Source organism: Barbatula barbatula (genome assembly GCF_947034865.1).
Source record: "Barbatula barbatula genome assembly, chromosome: 18".
Taxonomy (NCBI): Eukaryota; Metazoa; Chordata; class Actinopteri; order Cypriniformes; family Nemacheilidae; genus Barbatula; species Barbatula barbatula.
This window is the reverse complement of record NC_136781.1, coordinates 4745823-4761675: the sequence shown is the minus strand read 5'-3', so window position 1 is coordinate 4761675 and position 15853 is coordinate 4745823. Positions and strand designations below refer to the sequence as shown.

At 38.2% G+C, this 15853-nt stretch overlaps 1 protein-coding gene across 1 annotated transcript in view; it reads right to left on the bottom strand.

Annotated features, from left to right (window-relative positions):
- Positions 1 to 15853, bottom strand: part of LOC306907668 (A disintegrin and metalloproteinase with thrombospondin motifs 2) — a 114870-nt gene that overhangs the window by 42863 nt on the left and 56154 nt on the right. The window lies entirely within an intron of this gene.

The window sequence follows — 15853 nt, the reverse complement described above, 5'->3', positions numbered from 1 at the left end:
CATAAAAACCTGTTTATACAAGATGTGAATAAAGAACAGAAAGTATGAACTATTTGGATGCAAATTTCTATCAGAAAAGTTAGTATAAAAGATTTAAAAAATTACTCCAATGACTAATTCAACTTCACATACAAAAACCAGTTCAAATCAATAAAAAATTAAGTGAAATACTGTACACCTTATGCTGAAATGATTCTTTAAAAAACGTTTTCACTTAAAGAGATAAATTCTGTCATCATTTACTCACCCTCGAGTTCCAAATCTGTATATATTTCTTTGTTCCGATGAACATGAAAAAGATATTTGGAAGAATGCTTGTAACAAAAAAGGAAAAGATACAATGGTAGTCAAAAGTGCCCCATAATTCTTTGCTTTCCTTCATTCTTCAAAATATCTTCTTTTGTGTTCAACAAAGACATTTATAAAGCAAAGTTTCCTACTGTGGTAGTCAATAGTGGCCTAGAACTATTTGGTTAAAAGCATTCTGGCAGATATCTTTCTCTGTGTTCACCAGAACGAGAATCTATACAGATTTGGAACGAGAGTGTTTGTAAATGAAGACGGAATATTCATTTTTAGGTGAACTGTCCCTTTAAACGTTGCCAATATAATGCTGTATATTGCCCTCATCCCTCAATTTTGTGCCTACAGGTGATGGCAGTCCTTCATCTACTACGTCTGTCTTTTCCTGTCACCCCCGTTCAGCTCTATTACAAGATACTCCAAAACTTGACCCATAGCCCCCTCTGTCAAACACGGCCGACTCTGCTTTGGTCTCATGAGAGAACATTCACATTCAGGCTGAGGAGCCCTCGCCCTTATCAGGACACAGAGCTACTTTGTCTTTCAACCTTTGCAAATGTCAAGAGAACTTATGAGGGAGAGAAAGATGGAGGAAACACCAGATGGAGAGAGAAGGCTGGTCAGGACATTAAAAAAGATTGATATCATTGCACGGGTTAAAGATTTCCTTCGAGTGGATGTGCAACAGCTGATTCTGCACATGCACAGTAGCTCATTTTCTAAAACGAATCGCATGCCCGTCTCACTGAGTGACAGTTTTACGAGTCACCAGGACAACAAAATGAAAAGGACTGAGGCGGAATAAAAGTTTGATGTATCTGCACGGACAAGTACTGACATTAAAGCACACAGGCATACAAAAATGCACACGAATACGCAAACTAAAACATTAGAGCGTGTTGCTAAACCTGAAAGCTTGCACTGTATAGATTTGTGGGAACGTTGAAAATAACACAAACACCTCTAAAGTGAGAACTTCTGATGTTTACATTTACATTTAGTCATTTAGCAGACGCTTTTATCCAAAGCGATTTACAAAGAGTTTTTTTTATTTGTCTGTCAGGTATTCGCAGAAGAGGTGTGTTTTAAGTCGTTTTTTGAAGGTTGTGAGAGATGTGGTTGACCGGACCGCATTGGGAAGAATATTCCACCAGGAAGGAGTTGCGAAGGAGAATGAGCGGGAAGGGGATTTAGTGCCCTTATGAGAAGGCATTACAAGGCGCCACTGGTTTGCTGAACGTAGGGTTCTTGATGGGGTGTAGGAGGGTGTGAAAGTATGCCGGCTCAGATCCAGTGATAGTCCTGTATGCAAACATCAGTGACTTAAATCTGATCCGGGCTTCAACCGGTAGCCAGTGGAGAGAGATGAAAAGCGATGTCACATGAGCCCTTTTGGGCTGTTGGAAGATGAGGCGTGCTGCTGCGTTTTGAACCAGCTGAAGTGGTTTGATAGACTTTGCAGGAAGACCAGCAAGGAGAGCATTGCAGTAGTCCAACCTTGTGATTACCAGGGCCTGGACAAGGAGTTGTGTTCAGTGAGGTAGGGTCTTACCTTTCGGATGTTAATTATGGCATATCGGCATGATCGCGTTGTCTTTGCAATGTGATCATTGAAGGACAGCTGTTCATCAAATATGACTCCGAGGTTCCTGGCTGATTCGGAGGGAGTGATAGTGGAATTGCCAAGCTGGATGGTGAGACCGCGTGGTGTGCCGCAAACACGAGTAGTTCTGTCTTGGCCGGGTTCAGCTGCAGGTGATGCTCTTTCATCCAAGCTGAGATGTTGAGATTCACAGACAATTATCACAATGCTGTGTTCTGAATTTGAAGTTGCAGACGAAACGTCACAAATATGTAGACTGACATTTATCTCTCAAAACACAATGACAGACAAAAAGATTTAAGTAATTTGTAGTATTCACAAAATATTAAGTTTTGTGGCAAGTACGAAATGCAACTGTTGGTAAACATTGGCGGTATGCCAATGATGTCAGACAACGTTTTAGTTAAAGTGTGAAAAAGTGTTTACACGCAGAGGATGTACAAGCGAGCTTTTCTGTGTTCTTGAAGAAGGGTATCACAACCTTAGGGAAATCAGATCCAGCTACACACATTTTCTAACAGCCAGTTCTCAACTAATGCTCTTTCAGCCTTTTAATCTTTAATGGTGTGTTGTAAAAGCCAAGATCAAATTAAGCCTTTAGGACCAGGCCATAGAGAGCCGGTAATGATATCAGTAACTAAATCATCTCCAGCGGTAATAAAGTATGCCATTTGATTAAACTCTATATTAATGCCAACAATGCACAAATGTTTACTATGAAGTAAGTAAACTGACTATGTTACTATAGAGGATGCTGTAACGTGACTATTAGAAGAACAATGAGACATGCACACACATGAATGATGAGATTTCTTAAATCATTTATTTCCATTTAGTGCTAAACTATTTAAATTTCACTTAAGGGTTTAGATTATCGTATTCCGTGTAGCAAATCATTGACTGTACTCAAACACAGACACATACTGTATAAGCTACTGCAAAGCATCATGGGAGAAATGCTCTGCTGGGCTATATCAAGACATCCAAGCAATTCACACATTTTACTCTGGATGTCTACACAAGGGAAAGATTTCATAAGAGTGCCATAAGATGAAATAAAAGAACAGGGGAAAAAAAGACAGTTTGCAGCCTTTTTTTGTCACTGCCAGATCTCGAAGATAAACAGAAAATTCCACCCACTCAGGCTGTGGTGGGAGGGGCTCTGCCGCTTCCCAGCGTCTCTGCACCAGACGCCCGCTCTCCCACAGGTCAGCTTTCTATTCTTCATTTCTTACACCTCTTTCTTTCCGTCTATCAGTGGCGAGAGAGAATGAAAGATGCTGTGGAAAGGATACTGGTTTACATACGCACACACATCAATCTTAATATTGAACTATAAAGAACAAAAAGTATGTGCTTCTTTTGAAATGGTTGTTTTGTACACTATGTTATAATTTTTTCAGGCATTAATATATCGCTCCAGTGCATCAATACCGCTTAAGGTAATTCGAGAGTGTGAGAGGAGAGAGTAAGTGGTGGCATTCGATACAACTTCTAATAGTTACTACTGCTACTACTATTTCTAATTTCAAACCTCTAGAGATTTCCCAGACATCCCATCTGCTAAACAGAATATAAAAATAGGTCTGATCATTACAGTACAGTAAGCGTCACTGTCCATGGATGTGAGCCAACCAGGTCAGTTGATCAAACCCAGAACAAGTGACGGATCAATAGATGGAACAGACAAGGCCACAGTGACCTCCAAACGATTTTAATAAGAGCACTCCTATTCTTCTACACAAAGCCACAACAGGACGTTGCAGGAACAGGGTGCCTCTTCCAGAAATATTCTGGCTAACAGAAATCTTGGAAGGCAACTCCGCCTGCTATCAGCTGGAAACAATGCCAGTAGCCACTGGTGCTCTCTGAAGCAACATTATTTGTTGAGTTAAGCATTTACTGTAATTTAAATTTGCAACCAAGCAGTTTACGGTCCATTTCATTTACTCATTATAAGTCACATAAGACCTTTTTATTTCAGCTAGGTGGTTTCAGCATTTTTAAAAGTCACTGCTTGGTTAAAAAATCCAGTAAATAAATCTTAATATTATTTTCCCCAGCGAAAACACTGTGTAGTATAATATATAACACATGATCATTTGATATAAACTGTACCATGTTACTGAATGATGACCATATTTATAACAGCATTTCCATGTCATGGTAATGTACTCAATCCGAAAACCTAGAAAAATACATACTAGAATATGTAATGGAATATTTGCCATATTTACCATGTTAGTGCCCCTCTTCTGATCTCATTCGGAAATCCTAGTTGTACGTTATAATTAAGGCCCAAAGGGGTTAAGAAGTTTTATTTAGATCTAAGTGACTTTGTTTTTTCTAAATATTTCCCTGTGGAAAGGGTTTGACCCCATAATTGCTGCTTGCAGCTATATTTTCTATTTGATTGATGATGGAAACATTTGCATAACATTTCCTGCAATTTAGCAAAAAAGATGTCCCTATCTACTGTGATCCAAGTAATGGCAAAAGGGTCAAAGAAAAAACTCAATTTAAAAAGATTTTACACTTAAGGCTGAGAATTCTTTAAAAGCATTTCATGACTGCAATAAGACATCCGGTCTTAGAAAACCCACATTTCCACAGAACTGAACAACAAAGAACATGTTTATTTGAGCTATTCATTCTTCTCTAAGGTTACACTTAGCAGTGTGAATTTTAACCTATTCAATTAATTCACCATTTGTCCATGACCCTTTATATGAAGAGAAAAAATCTTTCTGCATTGCAACCAATATGTAGCATTAGTAAGAGACCTCAATGTCACATAACCACAGGTGAGAAATGGCATCAGAATTGTGTTTTGCTGATAAAGGATGTTGTACTGTACAGTCTGGATTTTAAAGCCTTTCTTACATTATAACTACTTTCTCTTTTCATTTGTTTCTGAAAGGCAAATGAGTTGTCAAGCAAGTCCAAACTCATCCTCATGCACTCGTTCAATAACATCAGATTGAGAATGACAAAACTACAACGTGACGATATACTTTACAGGCTTGATTTTGAGACGAGATTTTTTCAGATAACACATACAGCCATCTTAACTGCGAGAGATTGTAGAAAAGGTCTTGAATAGAGGCGACAAGAGTTGAGAAAAACAAAAGGTGTGAGACAATATGTATGCAAATGATCTCGAGTAGAAGTTCTCAGAGGGAATGTGGAAATATATCAGTTATGATTTATGGTAATTCATCAGCTGGTTATATTCTTTAATTGAGCAAACCTATGACAGGAAGCTTTAAAATAAAGATAAGCATCCGTTCGGGTAAGGAATGTACAGTATGTTTCTCGAAAGACAAGACCGTGGTTTACTAGAATATAAACGGTTTTATTGGACGCACACGCCTAGCCCAAAGTTTAATCCGATCTGTGTTTGTTAATCGGTCTGGCTAGAGCCTGATAATAAAATATTAGAATCAATTTATATTAATATTTTATTGCATAATAATTGTATTAAAGAAACAATTTGTTAAATGGGTCATGTAACTTTATACAAACATATTTTATGGCAGGATTGAGAACTAGAATTTCTTATAATGAATCATTCTACAAGTAGGAAAACACTGTAAAGGTTTATTATATGTAATGAACATAACTGAACTATGGCTATATTGTAACTTTACTAAAACTTTAAGTGCTGTACTAGATTCTGAACCCTACTAAACAAATGCATACGTTTTAAAAATGAACAAAATGTGAGAAATATTTCCAAAACATGATTTTTCAAATATACACCTTGATGGATAACATTTAGACTGTAGGCCAGCTTACGTTGTATTATATTTGAATTAAGAACATGTTGACATCTAGAGAAACTTGTTGTAATGTCTGTAAGTGAATTAAACATTAGCCACAATAAGGTAATGTCTTAATTTATCTCTCATTCAGCGCCTGTTCTCAGAAAATATTAATGAACTGCTATAAATATCATTTAATATCTATGAATCAGCATATCACATAAACAATAACATAAACGATCAAACTTCTCCAACATAAAAATACATGAGATCATTTCTATCGACAAACACAGGTCACTAGCAGTTCCATTATACAACACTATCAATCCATGACATCCAAGTTTCCAACTGTTCCATTAATCAATACGCTCTTGAATCCCTGTGTAACTGTATACTCCACATGCACCAAAGGGAAACACAATAGCCGTTCTTGTGTTTTCCCATTTAAATAAACTGCAATTTTAATGGGATTATCTGTGGCGGATTGGCGATCCCGAGCAGATGTCCAGTGTGTGTCATTCCCATGGCACTGTCAGAACAAATCTGGATTTTCTCTGAATCCTTGGAGAGGAATCGGATTTTCAGAAACACTGTTTACTCTCATCTCTGATAACTGTGGCTATTCATGCATGCACTGCAGACCAATTCACATGAATGAGTACACACAAGACTACATGTGTGGCATCAACAGCTGTCAACAGCAACGGTAAAGTCTCTATACTCTATAAGGCGGGGTTTGGAAAAGAATGTTACATTTATTCAAAAACAGCGTCATCCCTTTGTGTTAAATGATACAACTCAATAATAATTTGTTCAGTAATCATAGAATAATGAGATACCTCACAGGCTACCTGCAAAATCAAATAAACAACAGCTTGTATGTGAGAATTTGAGAGGTGATAAAGAGTTCAGTCAATCAAACGTGTGCATGCATTACTAAAACAAAAGCGTACACAGGGCTTGTGGTATTAGACAGGACAGTAATGTTGTTTGGACAGTGAGAGCTGAATGTGCAGCAGGAGAACCAGGAAGGGGAAATGTTGGGGCTTATCTTTCTCTGATGAAATTTAATAACAGCCTTCAAAGAGGAATATTTTTCCCATTTCCAATCTGAACATGACACTGAGTGTTATTTAGTTCTCCTCGCTTTGTTGCACAGGTAATGTACTTTAATCCAACAGCATTCATATCATATAAACTTTCTTTAAAGGGATGGTCTACTTAAAAATGGAAATCCACAACCTTTGCGCTGCAGACAAAACACTCCAAATAAGCAACAAATACAAAAAAATACAAACTATAAAAAAACGTAACATACATTTTGGGGAAAACCATTCCGTCAAGTCAAGTCAAGAAAGTTTAATTTATATAGCGCTTTTGACAATTTTCATTGTTACAAATCAGCTGTACAAGAAAACATTGACTATAAGCAAACAATATAAGGTTATGCAAGTCAAAACACAGGTCAAATATCAGACAGACTATAAATTCCTATATGCGGTGTTAACTAAATAAAACCATAAAATTCTAGTTTTAAATAAAACTATTAAAGTGCAAAAACAACACAGTATAGCCTCTCTCTTCGCATCTTACTCCGATTATGCTAAATAAGATGATAACAAGTAATTTCGTTTTATCGGGGAAAGGTCATAAACGGCGAAAGCAAAAAAGTGTTTTGCCCATTACTCCGATTTCATACTGCATGTAAACGTCTTTACCGGTTTTCACTCAGTTTTGTTTATGTGCGTATGTCTGACAGAGCAAAAGTAAAAGTCTCAATCGGAAGTAACAGTAAAATAACACATGAAAGTCTGCTCTCGAATCATGCACTTGATCTAGAAACGACCAAATAAAAAATGTTCACCGGACATAAGAAGAGTTTAAGTAAAGATAAAATACAATTTCTGACAGTTCTCCCGCTGAATTTTTAATTACTAAACAGACTATCGATGGTGACGTCACTGCACGCGCGAAACCTGGCAAGTGTCAAACTTCCATGTAAACGCGGTTTTCCGCAAAGCCGGTTTATTACTATGCATATAAACACGTGAAAACAGGTTACTTTTATAATCAGATTTTTTATATATATATATGTTTATTTTGTGAATGTAAACGCACTCATTGTAAGCTTTGAGATCTCATTATGTTTACCAACACTGTAGTTCTCCATCATGAGATTACATTTTACGGCCCCAGTGTCACCGGGATCAGAGACCCTCCCTGGATACTTCGTCCAGCACACGACACTTAGGTCAACCACTTCTGGGTGGTGGTCTACAAAAGGTCTGCACAAAGTGCATGCCCCAAATGAGTTCATTAAACACAGCACAGCAAACGCAGCAATGCAGCAAAGCGCAGCAGACGGTGACAGCAAGCGCACGGCCCGCGCGTTTGTTCTGACAACATGACGCGTTTACTTTGTTGCCTTGCGAGCTACGCAATTAAACCAGCCATGTATCGAGCATGTGCTAATTCAAGCTCTAAAGCTCCTACCCAGAAGCCAAAGCGTGTAGCCCTGGGAATGTGAAGTAATGAGATAGCTTCCCTTCTCCTGCTATTCCTGACAGAACGGTACGGATGGCAGTGAAGAGCATCAAGAAAGAGGAGGCGGGGGAATCGGTTTCTGAATCTCTCTTCTCCTTTCCCCCCACCTTTCTCTTGTTCTGAAGGCGCAGGCTCGCCATTCTATATCCAATTTTAATGAAGTGGGTCTCACTACGATGCTGGTGAAAATTGCCTTTTGGTCTCTGCATGTGAACGTGAGTGTGCGTGTGTGCCCGTAGCCCTTGAGGCCTTTTAATCTCTAAATGTGTGTGTGAGAGAGGTTGTGATTTATTGAGCACATGCTGGTGGCATCATCAAGCCACACGAAAGCTCACATCACAATACAATCTAGACTGTGAACACAAAGTAATCAAATGTACACAGTCCCAGTTTGGGAGCACAGCACACAGTCAACATCAGAATGAAACTTATTTATTTTGTTAGAGCTGGAATATGTAACTTTTGCCTCTGTCGACAACTTTGTTTAAAAACTTATTTTCAGGTCATGACCTGCAAAATCAAACCCAACAGCTCACCTTACAAATGGTTGTTATAAGCATACCATTGGAGATCTTGATTGATCTTGATTGGATTGATCACCTATCGTTTATGTACCGTTCACCCAGAAAAATGTGTTCATCATTTACTCACTCTTGTGTCATTTCAAACTGATATGACTTTCTACTACAGAACATAAAAGATGAATGAATGAATGAATGAAACAAAACCACTGAAACATTTCTCAAATATCTTCTTTGGTGTTCCACAGGGTAAAAAGTAGCATACACATTTTGAACCACATGAGGGTGAATACATGATATTTACTTTTGGGTGAACTGTCCCTTTAAATGCATGTTACCAGCTTAATTGTAAAGGACTCACTCAAGCATTTTTCTTGTAAGAAATCAAAAGATTTAAACATTGAATGTACTTCTGCTGTAAGTACCTCCCTTTTCTGTCGACACATGCAAAACTGTGCTTAAGTTAAAGTGATTGGTCATCCAAAATTGAAAATTCTGTCATCATGTTCTCACCCTGTAGTCATTTCAAACCAGAACACAAAAGATAGAATGTTAACCCATTCACTCGCATTTGTTTTGTGTCCATACAATAGACATGGGTGCCGGCGCTGGTCGGTTACAAACTTTGTTGTACTTTGTCCGGTACACATAAGACCCTTTGTATTTTGCACAACACGATAGATGATGTTTTGAGAGATTTTTGTGTCCGCATAATGGAGTTTCGTGTTGTTTTCCGTAAAATACTGTGTTGCGCAGATGAAAGTCAAACAAGTTTAGATTGACATGAGGGTCTGTTAAAAAATCCTTTCGGGGTAAACAATCTCTTTAAAAGTCTTTAGTCATCGTGGCCACTATCATGAAATCCAACAGAAGACACACAAACCCAATTCAGCGCTGTCAAAGTCTGCACATAACAGTTGTAACCATCGCTAATAGATTTGACACCATGCCTCGGGTGAAACAGCGCTGTGATTACACGCATAAAAAATAGACCCCTTAAAATAACACTGTGACTTACACTGAAGTGTTGATGGTTCTCTGATATATCACAGCTGGTAATCTCATATGTTCATTAAAAATAACCTGCGCCGTGCACTGTCAAAACCACCAGCCATAGACAGCTGCTACGTGCAATGACTGATCTGATGTAATAAGTAATTTCTGTCTGTATGAATACACTGCTCATTTCTAAACTGCCTTGTTTTGCAATGACCTTTACTGCATTTATTATGGTAATGTACAGCGATACAATACATGAACCTTCCATGTGCTCAATCTCTATACCTGTACACTCAATACTACAGGTGCAAATAATATTTTGATGTGATTTACATTAACAAACACAAGCACACTTGTCCATTTAAAAAGCACACTACGGTGGTAAATGATGCCTGGCCTTACACAAAATCTTGGTTTGGCCTGAATCTAAACATGTTAAAAGAAGTAAATGTAGCAGAAGTGGCTTCAATTGCCATTTGGCTAATATTACGGTAGCAGAGAGAGCTGGGGAGGCTCTTAGATGCGGGGGGTGATTTATTGTTGCCTGCGTGTTTGAGACAGCAAGGAAGAGAGGTAATCAGCGTGGCGCTGCAGTTTAATGCGGTTTCAGGGTCACGCTGCACTCTGCACTCGACTCTGCATAAAATATGCTTCGGCTACACCGTAACAACCTGGCTCTTTGTCCTCCATAAAAGTTGTTAACGCTAAAAGGTGTTACAAGTTACAAAGACGGTGGATGAAGATCATTCTGGGAACTGTAACCATGGGAGTATTGAAAGTATCGACTGGCACGGAAAGCTTGCATTTGATGGGTGGCACTGAAATGAAATTGAACTAATAGGAAAATTGAATTTGGCCTAAACTAAATCTTTATGAATTTTCTTCTATAAAATAATTTACAGTAAAATATTTTCATTTACCATCGATCCATAGTGTACCATGTGGCCCGAGATGCTGGGAAAGGCTCCAGGCCTCCACCAGAGAGAATGGATGGATGTTCAAAAAAAATTAATATTTACAAGAGAAGGCAAATTAACAAAAATGTTTTTATAACTTGAATGCTATTATAAAAATTTTATATTCTGTTTAAGCCATCCAATGCACTCTTCCTAAAACATTTTATAGCAACCTTCACCTTGATAAATTAGCCTATGTGCAAGAAAACTCACTGAAAACTGCTCTTGTTACCTCCTGTCTAAGATCCAATCACAAGAGACCTGGGACGGTTCTTCTGACTGACTGCATTAAATGGAAATGATCTTATTAGCAACCCTATCATTTTCCCAATGGTGAATTTAAATTGACTGATGGCATCAATATTTCATTTATTCTAATGTGCAAACCCACGTCACCCTTCACATGCACCGGAAATTCCCTCATCCAGCTGCTGGAGAAGATATGAACAAAAAATAAATCAAACCAGGACTTGCTATAAAACAAGACTTTACAGCTTAATCTATCCAAAAGAACATGAGTAACATGATACACGCCTTTAAACATTTCTTGAACCCTGATGAATCTTGGACCTGATGGGGAAAATTTTGCATAAATATGAAAAATACACAACAGACTTTTTAGCATTCTTCCCCATCAGCTGTCAAATCACAAGATGCATTTCACATCTTGTGGTTTGTCATTTAATATGTTGAGCTTCAATATATCAAAACCTTATGTTGAAATTGATGTCTGTTCAGATGCCCACTACATGATGTTCAATATCTTAAGCGCAGACAGATACACACGCTCGCCAGCTGAGGTCATTTATGCTCCACTCTGAGCATCAGGTAAACTGCACTTGGCATAATACATGGTTTAGACCGAGACCTTGTGAGTGAGTCTTTAATATGTTTGCCAAAATTGCTGTTATTCTACATCCCTTGGCTGGACAAATCCTACACAAACGTGCTCTTATAAATGGAAACAAAGACCTGGCTTGTATTTACATTTACATTTAGTCATTAAGCAGAGGCTTTTATCCAAAGCGACTTACAAAGAGTTCGGGGAGCAAAAAGCGACATGTCATACAAGAGCAATAGTACAATAGGTGCTAATACAAAGTTACTATTTCAAGGCCAGTTTCAGTTAAACAAGCACAGACCCATAAACAAAACTGTATTTGTTTAATTATTTTATCAGCAAATAAGATGCCAGTCGTCATTAAAGAGTGTTCAAAATAACATTGAGGTTGGCATTATATATTATTTATCTGACTTTGGAACTGATTGACAAACATCACAGACACTCGAGTGGGTTTGTTTAAAGCATCTTTAAGACATCTTTAAAATCGAGACAAGATCATAGCGAACACTCTTGCTGGATTACAGTTTAACTGACAGCAAGAAGCATATTTCTTGAGAAGCGTTTCATCAAACAAAGCCCCTCTAGAAATGTCCCACTTGTCAAGTTATGTCATCTGCTATTTCAAATGTGAAAACTGATGTTTAAATCATGGCTTTTCAAGAATAAACACTTGGATGAATGGAACAGTCAGTGTTGTACAGCATTTAAGAGTTTTTCATATCTGCACTTTATGAGGGCATTTTTACTTTGGAAAAAAAATACTGCACTACATTATAAAGCTACATTTCCTTAATACATGTTTACATGTTTTTTTACTTAATAAACATTTTAAAAATGTACAAGGCATTTTTTAAAGTAAAAAGCAAGTAAAATACTAGATTTGAATGTACTTCAGTGTGAAAAAGTAAAAAAACTAAAGTTAAAAGTATGATTAATGCTTTAGAAAATGTAGAAAGTGTATTTTTCACACTATATTAAATACATAAATATATATTGTATTTTACAGTAAATCACAGATATTTAAATATGTACTTTAAAGTCAAAATACTTAAAGCGGACACTGTCGTAAAAGCTGCAGTATGTGGTTTTGCATTGTCCTGCTGAACTATACAAGGCCTTCCCTGAAATAGACGTCGTTTGGAGAGAACCATATGTTGCTCTAAAACCTTTATATACCTTTCAGCATTCACAGAGCCTTTTAAGACATGCAAGCTGCCCATACCGTATGCACTTATGCACCCCCATACCATCCGAGATGCTGGCTTTTGAACTGAACGCTGATAACACGCTGGAAGGTCTCCCTCCTCTTTAGCCCGGAGGACACGGTGTCCGTGATTTCCAACAAGAATATCAAATTTGGACTCGTCTGACCATAGAGCACTATTCCACTTTGAAATAGTCAATTTTAAATGAGCCTTGGCCCGCAGGACATGACGGCGCTTCTGGACCATGTTCACGTATGGCTTCCTTTTTGCATGATAGAGCTTTAGTTGTCATCTGCTGATGGCACGGCGGATTGTGTTTACCGACAGTGGTTTCTGGAAGTATTCCTGGGCCCATTTAGTAATATCATTGACACAATCATGCCGATGAGTGATAGTTGTCGTCAAAGACCACGGGCATCCAATAAAGGTCTCAGGCCTTGTCCCTTACGCACAGAGATTTCCCCAGTTTCTCTGAATATTTTGATGATGTTATGCACTGTAGATGATGAGATTTGCAAAGCCTTTGCAATTTGACGTTGAGGAACATTGTTTTTAGAGTATTCCACAATCTTTTTACGCAGTCTATCACAGATTGGAGAGCCTCTGCCCATCTTTACTTCTGAGAGAATCTGCTTCTCTAAGACATCCCTTTTATAGCTAATCATGTTACAGAACAGATATCAATTAACTTGAATAGTCACTAGATGTTCTCCCAGCTGAATCTTTTCAAAACTGCTTGCTTTTTTTAGCCATTTGTTGCCCCCGTCCCAACTTTTTTGAGACCTGTAGCAGGCATTACATTTAAAATGAGCTAATTTAGTGGATAAAAGTGTAAAATTTCTCAGTTTAAACATTTGCTATGTTATCTAGGTTCTATTGTAAATAAAATGACATCTTGCCCTGTGTCAGCCCCCGTAATGCTTTAAAGTGGAGGGGTGGAATGAGCAGTTGGTTGCAATTTGCAACCTCGCCCCTAGATGCTGCAAAATCCATACAATGGACCTTTAAGTACTATACAACACAGCATCAGACTGAGAGAAAAGACGGATACGGAGAACAAGACAGGTTTGCGATCTGCAGAAATTGTTGCAAGTTTCTAGAAGTCACATCTTGGCCTCATTTGATGCCAGACGCAGCAGTGTTTGCCCAGCATGCTCAAAGTCATTGGGCAGAGGTTTGGAACATGAGCATGACTACAAGGGCAGGGGACCTCAGGAGCACAGACACATGCCAACAAACATGCCAAACCTGCACTTTTTAAAAGAGGACACCATCCACACATTCTCGAAATGTATTTATTAGCAAGTAAACAGCGTTGTTTGATACGAAACATGCAATCATCTTTCATTTTAGATACAAATTACAATCCACGGTTCATTCATAAGAAGTAACATCTATTTAAATTACCATTATTTACTTGCTGCATTGTTTGCCGTGCACTTCGTGACAACTCGAACACAAAACATTAGACATGTTCCAGTCTCCCTTTTGCATAAGAAGCAACAGCCGGATTGTGGGGAAGCGCGGTTGGTTTAAGCCATGCATGGAACTAGGGATTTCCTCAGCTCAAAAGAGAGACATTGGCCATGTGTGATCCATCTTTAGCTAGAAGTTGACAGAATTCGGAGGTTAATGATAAGCAGACATGACACCTAACTAGGGTAGTAAGCACTCCCTAAGCATTAATGCATTTGGTAGAGGAGTAGTTTGTAAGTATGTGTGTTCCCTTGGAACTGAACCCACAGCCGTTGCACTGCTTGTGCAATGCTTTACAAACTAAGCTACAGAAAAATGACCACCCTACAGACACATTAAAAAACTAGCTTGCAATACCCGCTAGGCTATTTTCACATCAAAGTTTGACTTTTCTTTTCATGCGCGCAACTTAAGACTGGAATTATTGGCAAATATAGAGCACAGCACAGTGCGGGAGTATAAGCTTGAGTTTCTCATTTTCCCTTCAGAGCCGCCCTAAGTAATAGTGACAGTTATTATAGCTGGCTGTTATGTTTCATTACTATCAGTTAAGCTGCCAAAAACACTTAAAGGAGACAGCCCTCTCTCTGTTCTCTTCATAACGCTGATATACCGAGGTGAGGTGTCTTATGCTCCATTAGTCGCTTCCAGCGACTGACAACTTCTCCCAAAGAGAATATCACAGTGGGTACTTTGCTTGGCCAAGTGCTCTAACACAACCATCAACAGAGTAAATAGTCATTACTGGTTTTAAATTAAAGTACGCCTGTAACATTTCAAAGAACAGTTTTTCAGCAAAATAAAAATACCATTTTCAAAGGCAAAGGTGAATATACCTTTAAGGTATTATTTCTTCCTGGGTGTGCTACTATAAATTGAACAGAATATCAATACAAGGAGCTCAGACTCGTGGGAATAAATCATGTCCATCACATGGGGTAAAATTGATCTGGGTATTGCAAACACAAGATTCGCTCCAGTAAAGGTGTGGGGCTGCAATAAAGAGGTCCTATGGTTTTCCAGCACACAATTACTCAGAAAGCCAGTAGAGGTTTCGGTTCATCGCTTTAAACATTTTCTAGACTGTTTATATTTCCCTTCACTCGCCCTGATAGATAGACAGACAGACAGACAGACAGGTTTTATTATTTCTATTTGCATGGATTTCCGGAAAATGAAACTGAAGAAACAGGGGCAAAATAGATGCTCTGTATTTTTTCAGACCTTAAATACTGCAAAGAAAACAGGTTCATATTTACTTTTAAAGTTCCGGTTGAACGGGCAGTTTCTGCCAGTCTTATATTAATCGTGAGTACCTATAGAGTAGTAATGCATACGTTTCTTCGAAGAGTATTTAGTTTGATCACATTTATAAAAGAGAGATACATCTGTAGAATTATTTCAGAAAACATACGACACCCTGGGGGTGAGCTGGGGGAGGAACTAAATCACGAGTAATAAATCATCACATTATCCCTGTATAACTGTTTTGATACACTATAAGTTTGTGTTGTTGAAATTATGCACGTACACGCTGATTGCCAACAATATATGACATATGACTTAGTTTCACTCCCTGCACGGGGTTACACTTACCGCACTATCTATCAGTTTCAAACGATCTGCAAATCCAGCGTT